Here is a 14500-nt window from a genome sequence, read left to right as displayed (position 1 = left end):
ATTATATTATTAAGTTTTTGCCTTTGTCTCCCTTCCCCTTTCATTTACTTGCGTTACGGAGCACACCCCTTGAAAGCCACTACTAGCTTGGGGCCGGATACCCAAACTATACTAACATCAGAGAAAGAACCCAGTTGCGACCCGAGAGGGCCGTAACAACCCCCAGGAAGCAGCCAGTGTGTGTGTGTGTGTGTATGTACTCGCCTAGTTTGTTCTTGCGGGGATTGAGCTCTGCTCTTTCGGCCCGCCTCTCAACTATCAATCAATTAACTGTAACTAACTACTAACTAATTCCCCCCCCCCCAGGAAGCAGCTCCGTAACAGCTGTCTAACTCCCAGGTACCTATTTACTGCTAGGTAACAAGGGCATCAGGGTGATAAAAAAACTTTGCCCAATTGTTTCTGCCTGGTCCGGAAATCGAACACGGGTCACGGGATTACGAGTCCTGCGCCCTGTCCGCTCAGCTATCAGACCCCTATAGTGTGTGTGTGTGTGTGTGTGTGTATGTTTTTACCTAACTGTGTTTACCTAACGATGACAACGGGGAAGTGGGGTCTAGCTCTTGTCCCCCGCCTGCTAGACTTGTATTTGTTGCTATAGAATTGAACTTTTCTGACGTTGTGGGCTTAAACAACAACTTTGTTTAAACATAAACACTTGTTTGTGTTATGTACACAAGAACACATAAACACTTGTTGACCACTTGAAAAGGGTACGAATATTTCCTTATATTTCATTGACTCATTTGCGTATAGCTTCCATATATGTCATAATGCCCTACTAGCGCTTAACTTGTAAGAAGCTTTCATACTCAACTTTGTCTACTCCCCTCATTATCTTGCATGTTGTGATCATGTCTCCTCTGTATATTCTCTTAGGTTGTGAGAATTGTAGCTCCCTCAATCTGTATTCATTGCATAACGCTCTTGGCTCGCACTAATCTTGTTGCAAATGTCTTGTTATGTGTGTTGTTGTGTGGTGTTATGTGGTGTTATGTGGTGTTATGTGGTGTTATATGTGTTGTTGTGTGGTGTTATGTGGTGTTATATGTGTTGTTGTGTGGTGTTATGTGGCGAGTGTGTGAGGATGTGGTGTTGTGTAAGGATGTGTAGTGTGGGGTTGTGTTGGTGTTATGGTGGAGGTGGGGTGGTGGGGACTGTGAAGGTGGGGTGGTGGGGGCTGAGGTGGGGTGGTGGAGACTGTGGTGGGGGCTGTGGTGGGGTGGTGGAGACTGTGGTGGGGTGGTGGAGACTGTGGTGGGGTGGTGCGGACTGTGGTGGGGACTGTGGTGGGGTGGTGGGGACTGTGGTGGGGTGGTGGGGACTGTGGTGGAGACTGTGGTGGGGACTGTGGGGGGGTGGTGGGTGTTCCACGTTGCGGTGAACTTTCCAAGATCAGAAAATAGCAGCATCTCCACAACTGCGATTTCTAAAAAAAAATAGACTGTTAGAGTTGTGTTTTAATTCTCTCTCTCTCTCTCTCTCTCTCTCTCTCTCTCTCTCTCTCTCTCTCTCTCTCTCTCTCTCTCTCTCTCTCTCTCTCTCTCTCTCTCTCTCTCTCTCACAGTAGTTTTAAATCACTTAATCTCTTTACCATAGTTATTGTGTCTTAACTCGATTACCTGTTTTGTGGGAAATATTTGGACAGTCTCCGTTTTCTTCTTGAGTACTTATAAAAGATGGTTCCCCGCTGGCGCATCGATTACGGGCTATTCATGCCCGTGCCACCTCTTGGGTGGCTCAATCTTCATCAATTGGTGGGGATTGGCGCTTCATCAATTGGTGGGACAATGGCGCTGCGTACTCTAAGGCATGAGGGGTCTAAGGCCCTCGTCTTCACCCTCTTGTCCCGGCCCGCGCAAATTTCCTGTGGGTTTGCGGATTATTCCTGAATATTTCTCTTCGGGGGCCTTGTACAAATATTTTTACACTGAGAAATATAATGGAAGCGTTCTAAAGGAAGCTGGCCACACAGCACCGCTCCTGTGCCAGGTAAGTCCACTACGGGCTGAACAAAACCTGGGCTACTTGCCCCGCTCCTGTGCCAAGTAAGTTACGGGCTCACCATAGCCCGTGCTCCTTGGAACTTGTTCTGAGTAGCTGAATCTATAACAACAGGAAGCTGGCTCTTTGGGATCGCCGCGTACAAGCGGAAGATATAGAAATGTTTCCACTTTGAGGAAGAACGTTTGATTGGTGTTGATGCCAATCAGAAAGTTATATTCCACACAATATATCAACATTTAAGGGCGTTAGCTAAAGACTTTAATAATTATTTGCCATGAAAATGAGGCTAATCGTAGAGGTAATCTCTGGATTAATAATCCCTTCTTGGAAGATATAAAATCCTGCGCACTTGATCCTTCTGAAAAAGAGAAGCTAAGAGAGTTGTCTTCTGACGTCACTCCGGCGTCCAGACGTTCATTCATTGTCTAAATTTTGTGCGCGTGGATACCTGATCAACCAGGCTGTGACTCATACGTCAGGCTGCGAGCAGCCGCGTCCAACAGCCTGGTTGATCAGTCCGGCAACCAGGAGGCCTGGTCGACGACCGGGCCGCGGGGACGCTAAGCCCCGGAAGCACCTCAAGGTAAGATGTATGTTTGTTTGTTTACTTGTGTTCCTTACAGAGTGGGCAGGCCTGGGTTACTGCTCTTGGACCCCGCCTTTCTAACAATCGGCCGTCTGATGCAATGATTAACAACTTGTTTCTTTTTTTGTCTCATCTTTCTGTAAGATGGTGGATGGGGGGGGGGGGAGTTGCTCTTGTTCCCTTGCAAGTCTCGCGTGTGTTTACCTACCAGTGTCTACGATTGTTGTTGTTATAGATTCAGCTACTGGGAACGAAAAGTTCCAAGTAGCACGGGCTATGGTGAGCCCGTAGTGGACTTACCTGGCACAGGAGCGGTGCTGTCCTCTCTACGGTGGAGTGAGGTCTAGCTCCTGATGCCCCGCCTCCTGGCATAGTACCTGTTGTCACCGAAGGAAATGGACGTGGGAACATCCTCCGCATGGGTTCGAACCCTCATCACTACTCATACGGATTTTTTCCTGTATGTGTTTAATATTTGTATTTACTATTTGTGCCTACAAGATCGAGGTTTTAGCTCTTGGTCTCTGCCTTATTAACTATCAGTTAATGTACTGACGTACAGTACTAATGTACTGACTTCCGGCCTGTTTACCTCAACCACGTCTGATACGTATATTTCTGTCTAACGCGCGCGCGCACACACACACACACACACACACACACGTGTGTGGTGTGGAGAAAGCATGCCTGTAATGTGGTGGAGGCTGACTCCATACACAGTTTTAAATGTAGATTTGAAAAGAGCCCAATAGGCTCCAGAATCTGTACACCAGTTGATTGACAGTTGAGAGGCAGAACAAACGAGCTCAACCCCTGCAAGCATAACTAAGTGAGTACACACACACACACACACACACACACACACACACACACACACACACACACACACACAGGATGCACCCTTTAGCACCTATGTTGTTTTAGAGTCAGCTACTCGTAACAAAAAAATCCAAGATGCACAGGCTATGGGGAGCCCGTAGTGGACTTACCTGGCACAGGAGCGGGGCTGTACCTGAAGGTTGCAGCTGATTGATTGGTTGACCTGTGGCGAGGTCCTCTGAACTCACCTATTTTTGTATGTGTGCGCGCGTACATGAGTACACACGCACTGAAAGATGATAATATGTGTGTGTGTGTGTGTGTGTGTGTGTATGCGCGTGTGTGTGTATTTACATGTGCATATATACGCCTACAGGCATGAACGTGTACGCACACGTGTGTGGTGAAGTCAACAGCTGGTGGAGACAGAGGGACCAGGCGCCTACATCCGGGTTTCGTAACTGATACAATTTCATCAGAATAATTACATTCATTGGGTTATTACGCTTGTCATTAAACGAGGAGTCGCAAGAGCCCCTCTTTCGATAATTTGACGAGCAATCAGCACCGTCACTCTCATGTCACGTTAACTGCGTCATCAAACCTGCTGCAAACCCCTTGTTTGGAAGCCACGTCTAATTTGACAATTACTTCCTATGGCAAAAGAGCATTTGTTTTGTTTTTCCTTTATTTTGCTTTCGTTGTGGATCCACGCCTCTTGAATGGGGTTTGAAATGTAGCATCGGGAGAGAAGGGTTCTGATACTACAATACTCTTTCTCTTTGGTACAGAAATGGACACGCTTTTCTGAGCGAGTTAGGCTAGTATTTTTTTCTTTATTAGATAATATACAATTAGGTTAGATCTGGTTAGATTAGATTAGGGCAGATTAGATGAAGCTAGCTTAGGATATGTTAGGCAACGGTATGTTACTTTAGGTTAGGATAGGTTAGTTTAAGTCAGGTTAGCTAAGGATATATAGGCCAAAACAACGGAAACTCTTGGGCTGTCAGAGCAGGGAAAGTACTAAACAGACAACAATTAAAAAGCATGATTCTTGATAGAGGAGGTGATCAACCACACCCAAACTCCGCACCCACAGCCACTAGTCTCCGTGGTGTAGTGGTAAGATGCTCACCTGGCGTCCCACGAGCGCTTAGACATGGGTTCGTGTCCTGACCGGGGAGGATTTATAGGGCGCAAATCCTTAACTGTAGCCTCTGTTTAACTCAACAGTAAAATGGGTACTTGGTTGTAAAAACGATTCTTCGTGGAGGTCGTATTCCAGGGACCATAGGATTAAAGACGTCCCCGAAACGCTACGCGTACTAGAGGCTGTACAAGAATGTAACAACTCTTGTATAAAAAGTAAAACTACACCTGTTCCCACCGTGGAAGAAGCCCACCTTCAAAATTATAATAGAAGGTCTTCCAATGTAAAACGCTGCCTATGATCCAACAATCCTAAGGCGCATCATAGAAAAGCAAATGAGCAACATAGCAGTAGCAGGAGCCACCCACATCTTCACAGACGGATCGGTGGACACAGAATATGAGAGTGCTGGCGCTGCTCTTTGCACGGCCAGCGTACAGGCATACTGGAGACTGGGAGGACCAGTATCATCAACCCAAACTGAGCTGTTTGTTATACAACAGGCATTCGCATATGTGATTGCACAAAACACTCAGAATGCAATCATACACACAGACTCAAAAGTTGCACATCAAATATTAGGAAAAAAAAGTAGTGGAAAGACAACGTGGAAATAATTACCACCATTTTGTATCTTGGAGCAGTCGCTAAAGGCAAAAGACTCAACATAACTCTAAACGGGATCCCATCCCATGTTGGAATCCCATTAAATGAGAGAGCCGATGAAATTGCAAAATTGGCAACTCGTCATCCAGTGATACATAAAACAATTCAACACAGCCTAGAGAACATAAAAAACATCATCACCAAAAAACTCTCACATCTCAACAAAGCCCATCTACACCAGAGAGTAGCTGAAGGTTCGCCATCTGCAACATGGTATCTTCAGGCCACCAAGTTAGAAAGGTTAAATATCCCAAAAGGAATCCACAGGGAAATAGCAGTTAGGCTATATAGACTACGTCTAGGTTACAGATGCAACTGGGTGATTGGTGAACCCCGACAGAGAGAATGCATCTTCTGCCAAACTGTCACAGAAAAGCCACTAGTTCACTATCTTCTGGAATGTGAAGTAACCAACGACCTTAGAAGAGCTTTAAGAGTTCCTGAATCTTGCAGTAACCACACTGATGCCATCAACACAGCCACTCTTCTGGTCAAAAGGAAAATGTCCAGCAGCTGGAGACCCTCATTAACACTGTCAAGCAGTATCCTCCCCCGCGATAGCAGCCTAACGATTAAATGCGACCTCTGCACACAGTGTACATTTACTAAACAAAAAAATCTACCACTTACGGGCTATTCATGCCCGTGCCACCTCTTGGGTAGCTTAATCTTCATCAATCAATCAGCTTAGGATAGATTAGGTCAAAATAAAATTAGATTTGAGCAAATTGGTTTTGCTTACGTGAAGAGAGAGAAACAGAGCGACTTGAGTGGTTGAGTGTATGTAATTGTGTATACAAAGAGAAACTCTTTGTATACACAGTTGCATACACTTAAGTATGGAGAAGGTGTGGAGGAGAAAGTGTAGAGGAGGGGTGTAGAGGAGAGGTGTAGTGGTGGGGTTCTCATTGTTGGCATCTTAAGGAATGCTGTCAAGATCTTAGGATCCGACGCCTAAACACACACAAACATACACATATAAACACATACACAAACACATATAAACACATACACATATTAACAAACACCAAACCTTTCTCCTGAAGCCCACATCAAAAGAATAACATCAGCAGCGTATGCAAGGCTGGTTAGCATCAGAACTGCCTTCAGAATCCTGTGTAAGGAATCTTTTAGAACTTTGTATACCACATATGTCAGACCAATCCTAGAGTATGCGGCCCCAGCATGGAGCCCGTACCTTGTCAAGCACAAGACGAAGCCGGAATAAGTTTAGAGGTATGCCACTAGGCTAGTCCCAGAACTAAGAGGTTTGAGTTACGAGGACAAGCTGCGTGAACTGCACCTCACGTCGCTGGAAGACAGGAGAGCTCGGGGAGACATCACCATATAACAAATTCTCAGGGGAATTGACAGGGTAGACAAGGATGGATTATTTAACACGGGTGTTAGAAGAGTGCCCAAATGAACCACAGAGACATTAGGAAGAACTTTTTTCAGTGTCAGAGTAGTTAGTAAATGGAATGCACTAGGAAGTGATGTGGTGGAGGCTGACTCCATACACAGTTTCAAATGTAGATATGATAGAGCTCGAGAAGTTCAGAAATCTTTACACCAGTAGATTCGATTGAGAGGCGGGACCAAAGAGCCGAAGCTCAACCCCCGTCAGCACAACTAGGTGAGTACACACAGAGTATACCATCACAGGGTGATCTACCACCAAGTATGCCATGGACAACACTAGACCCTTCAGGCCCTGCTACCAGCACCTCGTTCATCTCTCTTTCAAAGGCGGGCAATTTGTGGTGGTCCCATGTCACTTATGTGCTCCTGGCCGTCCTACTCGGCAGTGGGTGGAGAGTGATGGCCATGTTTACCAGGCACGATGGCTCCCGTTCAGTAGCTGTCCATCTTCACCTTCAGTCTCATCATTGCTCTGTTTTCCAGTTTCTGATCCTTTCATTGAATTCGCTGCAGTAGTGTCGTTATTATTATTGTCTGTACTCACCTAATTGTACTCACCTAATTGTGCTTGCGGGGGTTGAGCTTTGGCTCTTTGGTCCCGCCTCTCAACTGTCAATCAACTGGTGTACAGATTCCTGAGCCTACTGGGCTCTATCATACCTACATTTGAAACTGTGTATGGAGTCAGCCTCCACCACATCACTTCCTAGTGCATTCCATTTATTAACTACTCTGACACTGAAAAAATTCTTTCTAACGTCTCTGTGGCTCATCTGGGTACTAAGTTTCCACCTGTGTCCCCTTGTTCGTGTCCCACCCGTGCTGAAGAGTTTGTCTTTGTCCACCCTGTCAATTCCCCTGAGAATTTTGTAGGTGGTTATCATGTCTCCCCTTACTCTTCTGTTTTCCAGGGATGTGAGGTTCAGCTCCTTTAGCCTTTCCTCGTAGCTCAATCCTCTCAGTTCCGGGACGAGCCTGGTGGCATACCGCTGAATCTTCTCTAACTTTATCTTGTGTTTAACTAGGTATGGACTCCAGGCTGGAGCTGCATACTCCAGGATTGGTCTTACATAAGTGGTATACAGGGTTCTGAAAGATTCCTTACACAAGTTTCTGAAGGCAGTTCTTCTGTGGGGGACTATAGGTGTCCAGGAGGCCTGGTCGGAGACTGGGACGCGGGGCCTTTGATCCCCGGAACCGCCACAAGATAGGCAGGTACTTGAGGGTATACACAGGTGGCTCTCTCAAGGATAGGAGACTGTAGGTGTACTGAAGGGTATACACAGGTGGGTGTCTCCGTAGGTAATAAAGTTTACTTAACAGAAAATTAATCAAGTCGGATGCAGGTCTATCGTGGCTAGCACTAAAATCTCCTACTCTGGTTAAATGCTCAATAACTCACTATGTACTGTGTGAGCTCTGTAACCCTATGTACGACAGACGAAAATGTACATTATAACTTGTAATTCATTTTGTCTGGGACAGGAAGCTTGTGTGTATATACAGTATATTCCTTAGGCTTGTATCTAGCTCACAACAGTTGGCTAACTCCCTAGTACCGATTTACTGCTAGGTGAACAGGCGCATTAGATAATAGTAAACGTGCCCAACCATTTCCGTCCCGCCTGGGATTCGAAGCCGGGATTCCCGGTTATGAGTTGAGAACGAACCCAACTGTACTACCGAGACCCCCCCCCCCCAATGTATCGACACCAGCCACAAGTAAACTAGCCATAGGTAAACAGTATACCGTGAGTGAGTGGCTGTATACGGTCACGCGGCTCCCACCTGCCGCCACGCTCCGCTCTGTAGACTTTCTCCACTTACCCTACGGTAGCCACCTGGCTACCTACATCTGGCTTCCCTATATGCACTTGTCTTCCCTACCTGTACCTGGCTTCTGTACTTGCACGTGTCTTCCCCTCCCTCTCAAGTCACAGACGAGCTGGCAATACGGCCCTCTCAGTACAAATTACAGTACATTACAGCCATGTTCAAGTCGTTACATAAAGTTTCGTAAGGGAGGCGTGCTCTCTCAATGGCCGTGATACTTGGTTGCATCAGCTCTCTACGTATGGTCGGTGATGTCGTTATATTGAACATAGGCGAGAGTACTGTTGTTGTACCGTGACTCTATGCCTGTTGACCCTTAGTAATGGGGTCACCCCCTTGTCGCCCCCACACATTAGCTCGTCCCCGTTGGCAGGGAAGGACGAGGTTTGAGAGTCTGTTTTGCTTGTCTTATGAATTCTCCGTTACCTGCTCTTACGTTGTTCTTAGTTCGTTGAATCCTCTTTGGAATCCTACAGGTTTTGCCTGTTACATCTAGGCCAATTCCGGCCGTTTATCTACTTGGAAGCCTCGGATCTCAAGCCTGAAGCCTCTATCAATATCCTCGGCATCTCCTTCACGTCTAAAAGGTATTAAACTCCCAGACTCCCGCGAGAGCCGCAAGAGTTTCTAAAAAGTTGAGCGTGTCCATCAGGATCACAAGATATATTATACTTAATTCCTAATAATTCTTTTCCTAATTCCTAATAATTCGTTCTCCTACTATTCCGTGTGAACATTTCGTCTATATCCACTCTGTCGATTGATTGATGATTGATGAAGATTAAGCCACCCAAAAGGTGGCACAGGCATGAATAGCCCGTAAGTGGTGGCCCTTTTGAGCCACTACCAATATCATTAGCTGATACTGGAGATCTGTCGAAGTGCGACTGCACCCTGCGTGACGGGAGATGTCTCCCCCGTCTCCACTCTGTCAATTCCCCTGAGTATTTTATACGTTCCTATCATATCCTCCTCTCACTTCTTTTTTTCTAGTGTCGTAAGGCTCAGTTCCTTCAGGCGCTCTTCATACCCCATCCCTCGTAACGCTGGGACGAGTCTCGTTGCAAACTTTTGAACCTTTTCCAGTTTCCTTATGTGTTTCTTCAGGTGGGGACTCCATGATGGCGCGGCATACTTTAAAATAGGCCTCACGTAGGCAGTGTAAAGCGCCCTAAATGCCTCCTTACTTAGGTTTCTGAATGATGTTCTAACTTTTGCTAATGTAGAGTACGCTCATGTCGATATCCTATTTATATGTGCCTCAGGAGTTGGATTAGGTGTTACGTCCACGCCCAGGTCTCTTTCTCGCGTCGTCACAGGTAGGCAGTTCCCCTTCATTGTGTAATGTCCCTTTGGTCTCCTATCACATAATCCCATTTCCATAACTTTACATTTGCTCGTGTTGAACTCCAGTAGCCATTTCTCTGACCATCTCAGCAACCTTTTCAAGTCCTCTTGGAGGATCCTACAATCCTCATCTGTCACAACTCTTCTCACCAACTTTGCGTCATCCATGAATATCGACATTTAGGAGTCTACTCCTGTAAACATGTCATTAACGTATATTAGACATAGAATTGGTCCCAGCACCGATCCTTCAGGTACTCCACTCGTTACTATTCGCCAGTCCGACTTCTCGCCCCTTACCGCAACTCTTGGCTCTTTCCTGTTAGGTAGTTCGTTACCCGGGCTAGGGCCTTTCCGCTTACTCCTGTCTGCCTCTCAAGGCAGCATCACACACACACACACACACACACACACACACACACACACACACACACACACACACACACACACCTGTACTCACCTAATTGTGCTTGCGGGGGTTGAACTCTGGCTCTTTGGTCCCGCCTCTCAACCGTCAATCAACTGGTGTACAGATTCCTGAGCCTATTGGGCTCTATCATATCTACATTTGAAACTGTGTATGGAGTCAGCCTCCACCACATCACTTCCTAATGCATTCCATTTACTAACTACTCTGACACTGAAAAAGTTCTTTCTAACGTCTCTGTGGCTCATTTGGGTACTCAGCTTCCACCTGTGTCCCCTTGTTCGCGTCCCACCAGTGTTGAATAGTTCATCCTTGTTTACCCGGTCGATTCCCCTGAGGATTTTGTAGGTTGTGATCATGTCCCCCCCTTACTCTTCTGTCTTCCAGTGTCGTAAGGTGCATTTCCCGCAGCCTTTCCTCATAACTCATGCCTCTTAGTTCTGGGACTAGTTTAGTAGCATACCTTTGGACTTTTTCCAGCTTCGTCTTGTGCTTGACAAGGTACGGGCTCCATGCTGGGGCCGCATACTCCAGGATTGGTCTTACATATGTGGTGTACAAGATTCTGAATGATTCCTTACACAGGTTCCTGAACGCCGTTCTGATGTTAGCCAGCCTCGCATATGCCGCAGACGTTATTCTCTTTATGTGGGCTTCAGGAGACAGGTTTGGTGTGATATCAACTCCTAGATCTTTCTCTCTGTCTGTTTCATTAAGTACTTCATCTCCTATTCTGTATCCTGTGCCTGGCCTCCTGTTTCCACTGCCTAGTTTCATTACTTTGCATTTACTCGGGTTGAACTTCAACAGCCATTTGTTGGACCATTCACTCAGTCTATCCAGGTCATCTTGTAGCCTCCTACTATCATCCTCTGTTTCAATCCTCCTCATAATTTTTACATCGTCGGCAAACATTGAGAGAAACGAATCTATATCCTCTGGGAGTGTGTGTGTGTGTGTGTGAGTTGCCTTCAACAGAGGATAATTTATGGAAATAGACATTATTTATTTAAAATTATGTAAAAACAGCTTACTGAATATAAAAAATAATTACTTGATTAAATAATTGCTCTTCTTTTGGAGTGATCACCCAATCAATACTCTCCTGATCAAACACTCCAAAAGTCATAAAGCTCTCTAAATTTCTCTAATAAAATTTCTCTAATAAAATCTTCGTGTCACGAGAGACCCAATAAAGGAGACTCTCACACTTGTGTGGCATTACCGCCAGGGGGAAGCAGCGTCCTACATCACCACCACAACACCGAAGATCCACAGGAAGAGTTACGGGGGCGGCCTGCGACGTGACTTATCACTTTGCGATAGTTTCTCCGGCAGTAGAGAGACGCGGGTTGACTATCCGCTTTCTGTTAGTCTTTGCTTTTTGCGGCGGAGGTGACAAGCTATATATATATATATATTTTTTTTGTATACAGATAATTAACTCTTTCTCTTCGCTGGTACAAACATGGCCTCTCATATTTTCTCATTTGTAAGAAGTTCTCAATGCACTTCCTCTGTCGGCTTGCGCTGTGCCGGCTTGCCCTGCGCCGGCTTGCTCTCTTCCCTTTCCTCTAAAACATTGCTCTCTCTCTCCCATCTCTCCCATCTTTCCCGCTCACCATAGTGAATCTTTATCCCTGTATACCGACTATCATCCTACCCTTTCTCTCTGCCTGTTCTTCCCTTTCTGGAGAGCGCCTGGTGGCCACAGAGGCCGTGGCGGGCATGAGGACGACGCAGAGGGCCAGGCCGCAGCGCCACCGTGGTCGCTGCAACATTTCTGGATCACAATTATGATGGAGCAACAGTAGCCGGTGGCCTGGCGATAACATTTGCAGTTGATGGCTGCATTTAAGTGATTACTTAGAACATAAGTAATTGCTTAGAAAGCAGAATAGTGGCCAGTAGCTAGGGGTGGTGTTGCAGTGTTTCCTGTCAGTTGTGACAGTAGCTGGGGTGGTGTTGTGGTGTTTCCTGTCAGTTGTGACTAGCTAGGGGTGGTGTTGCAGTGTTTCCTGTCAGTCTTGTATCCATGTTTTCGTCTGTATATCCAACTCTCTCTCACTTTAATTTTATATTATTTGTATTTATTAGCAGATGAAAACATTCATCTGTTACTTCAGATTATTTTAATATTTCATCTCTGTTCCTTCTATTCCGTTGCCCTTACCACATTATTTGCACTAAGCCAGAGTGTCAGTAAACCATCACTTGCACTAAGCCATAATTCGTCCATAAATTTGACTAAGTGCCTGGCTCGACGCACGGAAACTGGACCTTCCAGCCATATGCTCTTTTGGTGGTAAAAAAAAACATGAAGATAAATTAGGATAATGTCACTAGGGTGGGCATGAGTGAGAGCGGCTCGGAGTTACGTTACATTGTTCTGTTATTGCCTTATGGCTGGAAGGCCCCAATTGACGCCAGTAATTCCATCTATCATCATACTATCATGCAAGAGGAGCCACACATCTATGGATCATCCAATAAAATCAGCAGACTTCTAGATGTAAAACTGCTCGGCTTAGACTCGGCTACAAGTATCTCTGGGAATTCTCATTATCTGCCGATGTAGACCTGACCAAATGTAAACTGTGTCAACAAAATTATTCGCACACCCTCCGTCACTATGTGATGGAGTGCGAAAAAGATACGTAAGTTTAGAGACAATTCTATAACCAATGTTCCAACGGTGTGTAAATATTTCATTCAAAATGATCTGCTGCCAGAAGTCTTGGGCAAATATCCCCAGTTTGCTAACTGTAGGTAGTAACTAAGTGATTGTAACCTATCCACCGCTGGCCTCTGGATGGGGGGCGGTGTGCAGGACAAACATAAATTGTGACACTAGCTCTCCACATATGTCAGTTGCTTAATTTAGAAACTGTACTTTTTCGATCTCGAACCCATTGTTAATGTGACGACTTATACTGAATTTTGTAACTAGCTCATCAAGATTGTAACTTGCTTAGCTAAATGAATTGTGGGGTTCAGTCCCTGAGCCCATTATGTGCCTCTGTAACCCTTTCCACTACAGCCCACAAGATGGGTATGGGGTGCATAAAAAATGAACTAAACTAACTATCTTCGTATTCTTTATCGTAACATCGCGCGAGTGAGCCCAACATCGCGCGAGTGAGCCCAACATCGCGCGAGTGTGAGCCCAACATCGCGCGAGTGTGAGCCCAACATTGCGCAGGTGTGAGCCCAACATAATGATTCGCTGCGTTTGTATATATTATGGCAGATGAGAGGGGAGGGGAGAGGGGGGGGTGAACAGGAACAACGTAATGAATAATTTGTATTTCCATGGGAAGGAGAGGGAAGGGGTGGAGAGGGAAAAATAAACAATGCATTGTATGATTTGTATATCCTATGGGGGGAGGGAAGAATACAAGAACAATGTATTGTATAATTTTGGCGTTGTTGACTGTCCCTCATAAATTGAATAGTAACGAGGCAATTAAATTATATCTACGAGTGACATGAACCGGCAGGACCTGGCAGCACCTGGCAGGACTTGGCAGCACCTGGCAGGACTTGGCAGCACCTGGCAGGTCCTGGCAGGACCTGGCAGCACCTGGCAGGACTTGGCAGCACCTGGCAGGACTTGGCAGCACCTGGCAGGACTTGGCAGCACCTGGCAGGTCCTGGCAGCACCTGGCAGGTCCTGGCAGCACCTGGCAGCACCTGGCAGGACTTGGCAGCACCTGGCAGGACCTGGCAGGACTTGGCAGCACCTGGCAGGTCCTGGCAGGACTTGGCAGCACCTGGCAGCACCTGGCAGGACTTGGCAGCACCTGGCAGGACCTGGCAGCACCTGGCAGCACCTGGCAGGACTTGGCAGGACCTAGTAAATGTGTTATACTGTACAAGAGTTTTCCAAACTTGCGTATGATATATCTGTGAGCATGCCAGTTATCGCCGCCATCTCCCTAGTGGCCTCGACGGGGACAAAACGTCGGTGGCTTGTCAAAGGTCCCTCCGCCCCCCCCCCCCCCCATTGTTCCTATGTTATCTTTTTGTTTCAACTGGATTTTTAAGAGAAATAATGTATTGGCATTTACGGCTTTGGCGGGTAGGCGGTTCCAAGGGTGTATTCACCTAGTTGTGCTTGAGGGGAGGTTGACCTCTGCTCTTTCGGCCCGCCTCTGAACTGTCAATCAATGAACTGTTACTAACCACACACACACACACACACACACACACACACACACACACACACACACACACACAC

This window comes from Procambarus clarkii, chromosome 27 (assembly GCF_040958095.1).
Source record: "Procambarus clarkii isolate CNS0578487 chromosome 27, FALCON_Pclarkii_2.0, whole genome shotgun sequence".
NCBI lineage: Eukaryota > Metazoa > Arthropoda > Malacostraca > Decapoda > Cambaridae > Procambarus > Procambarus clarkii.
The sequence above is the reverse complement of the archived record's forward strand: the minus strand, read 5'-3'. Positions refer to the sequence as shown.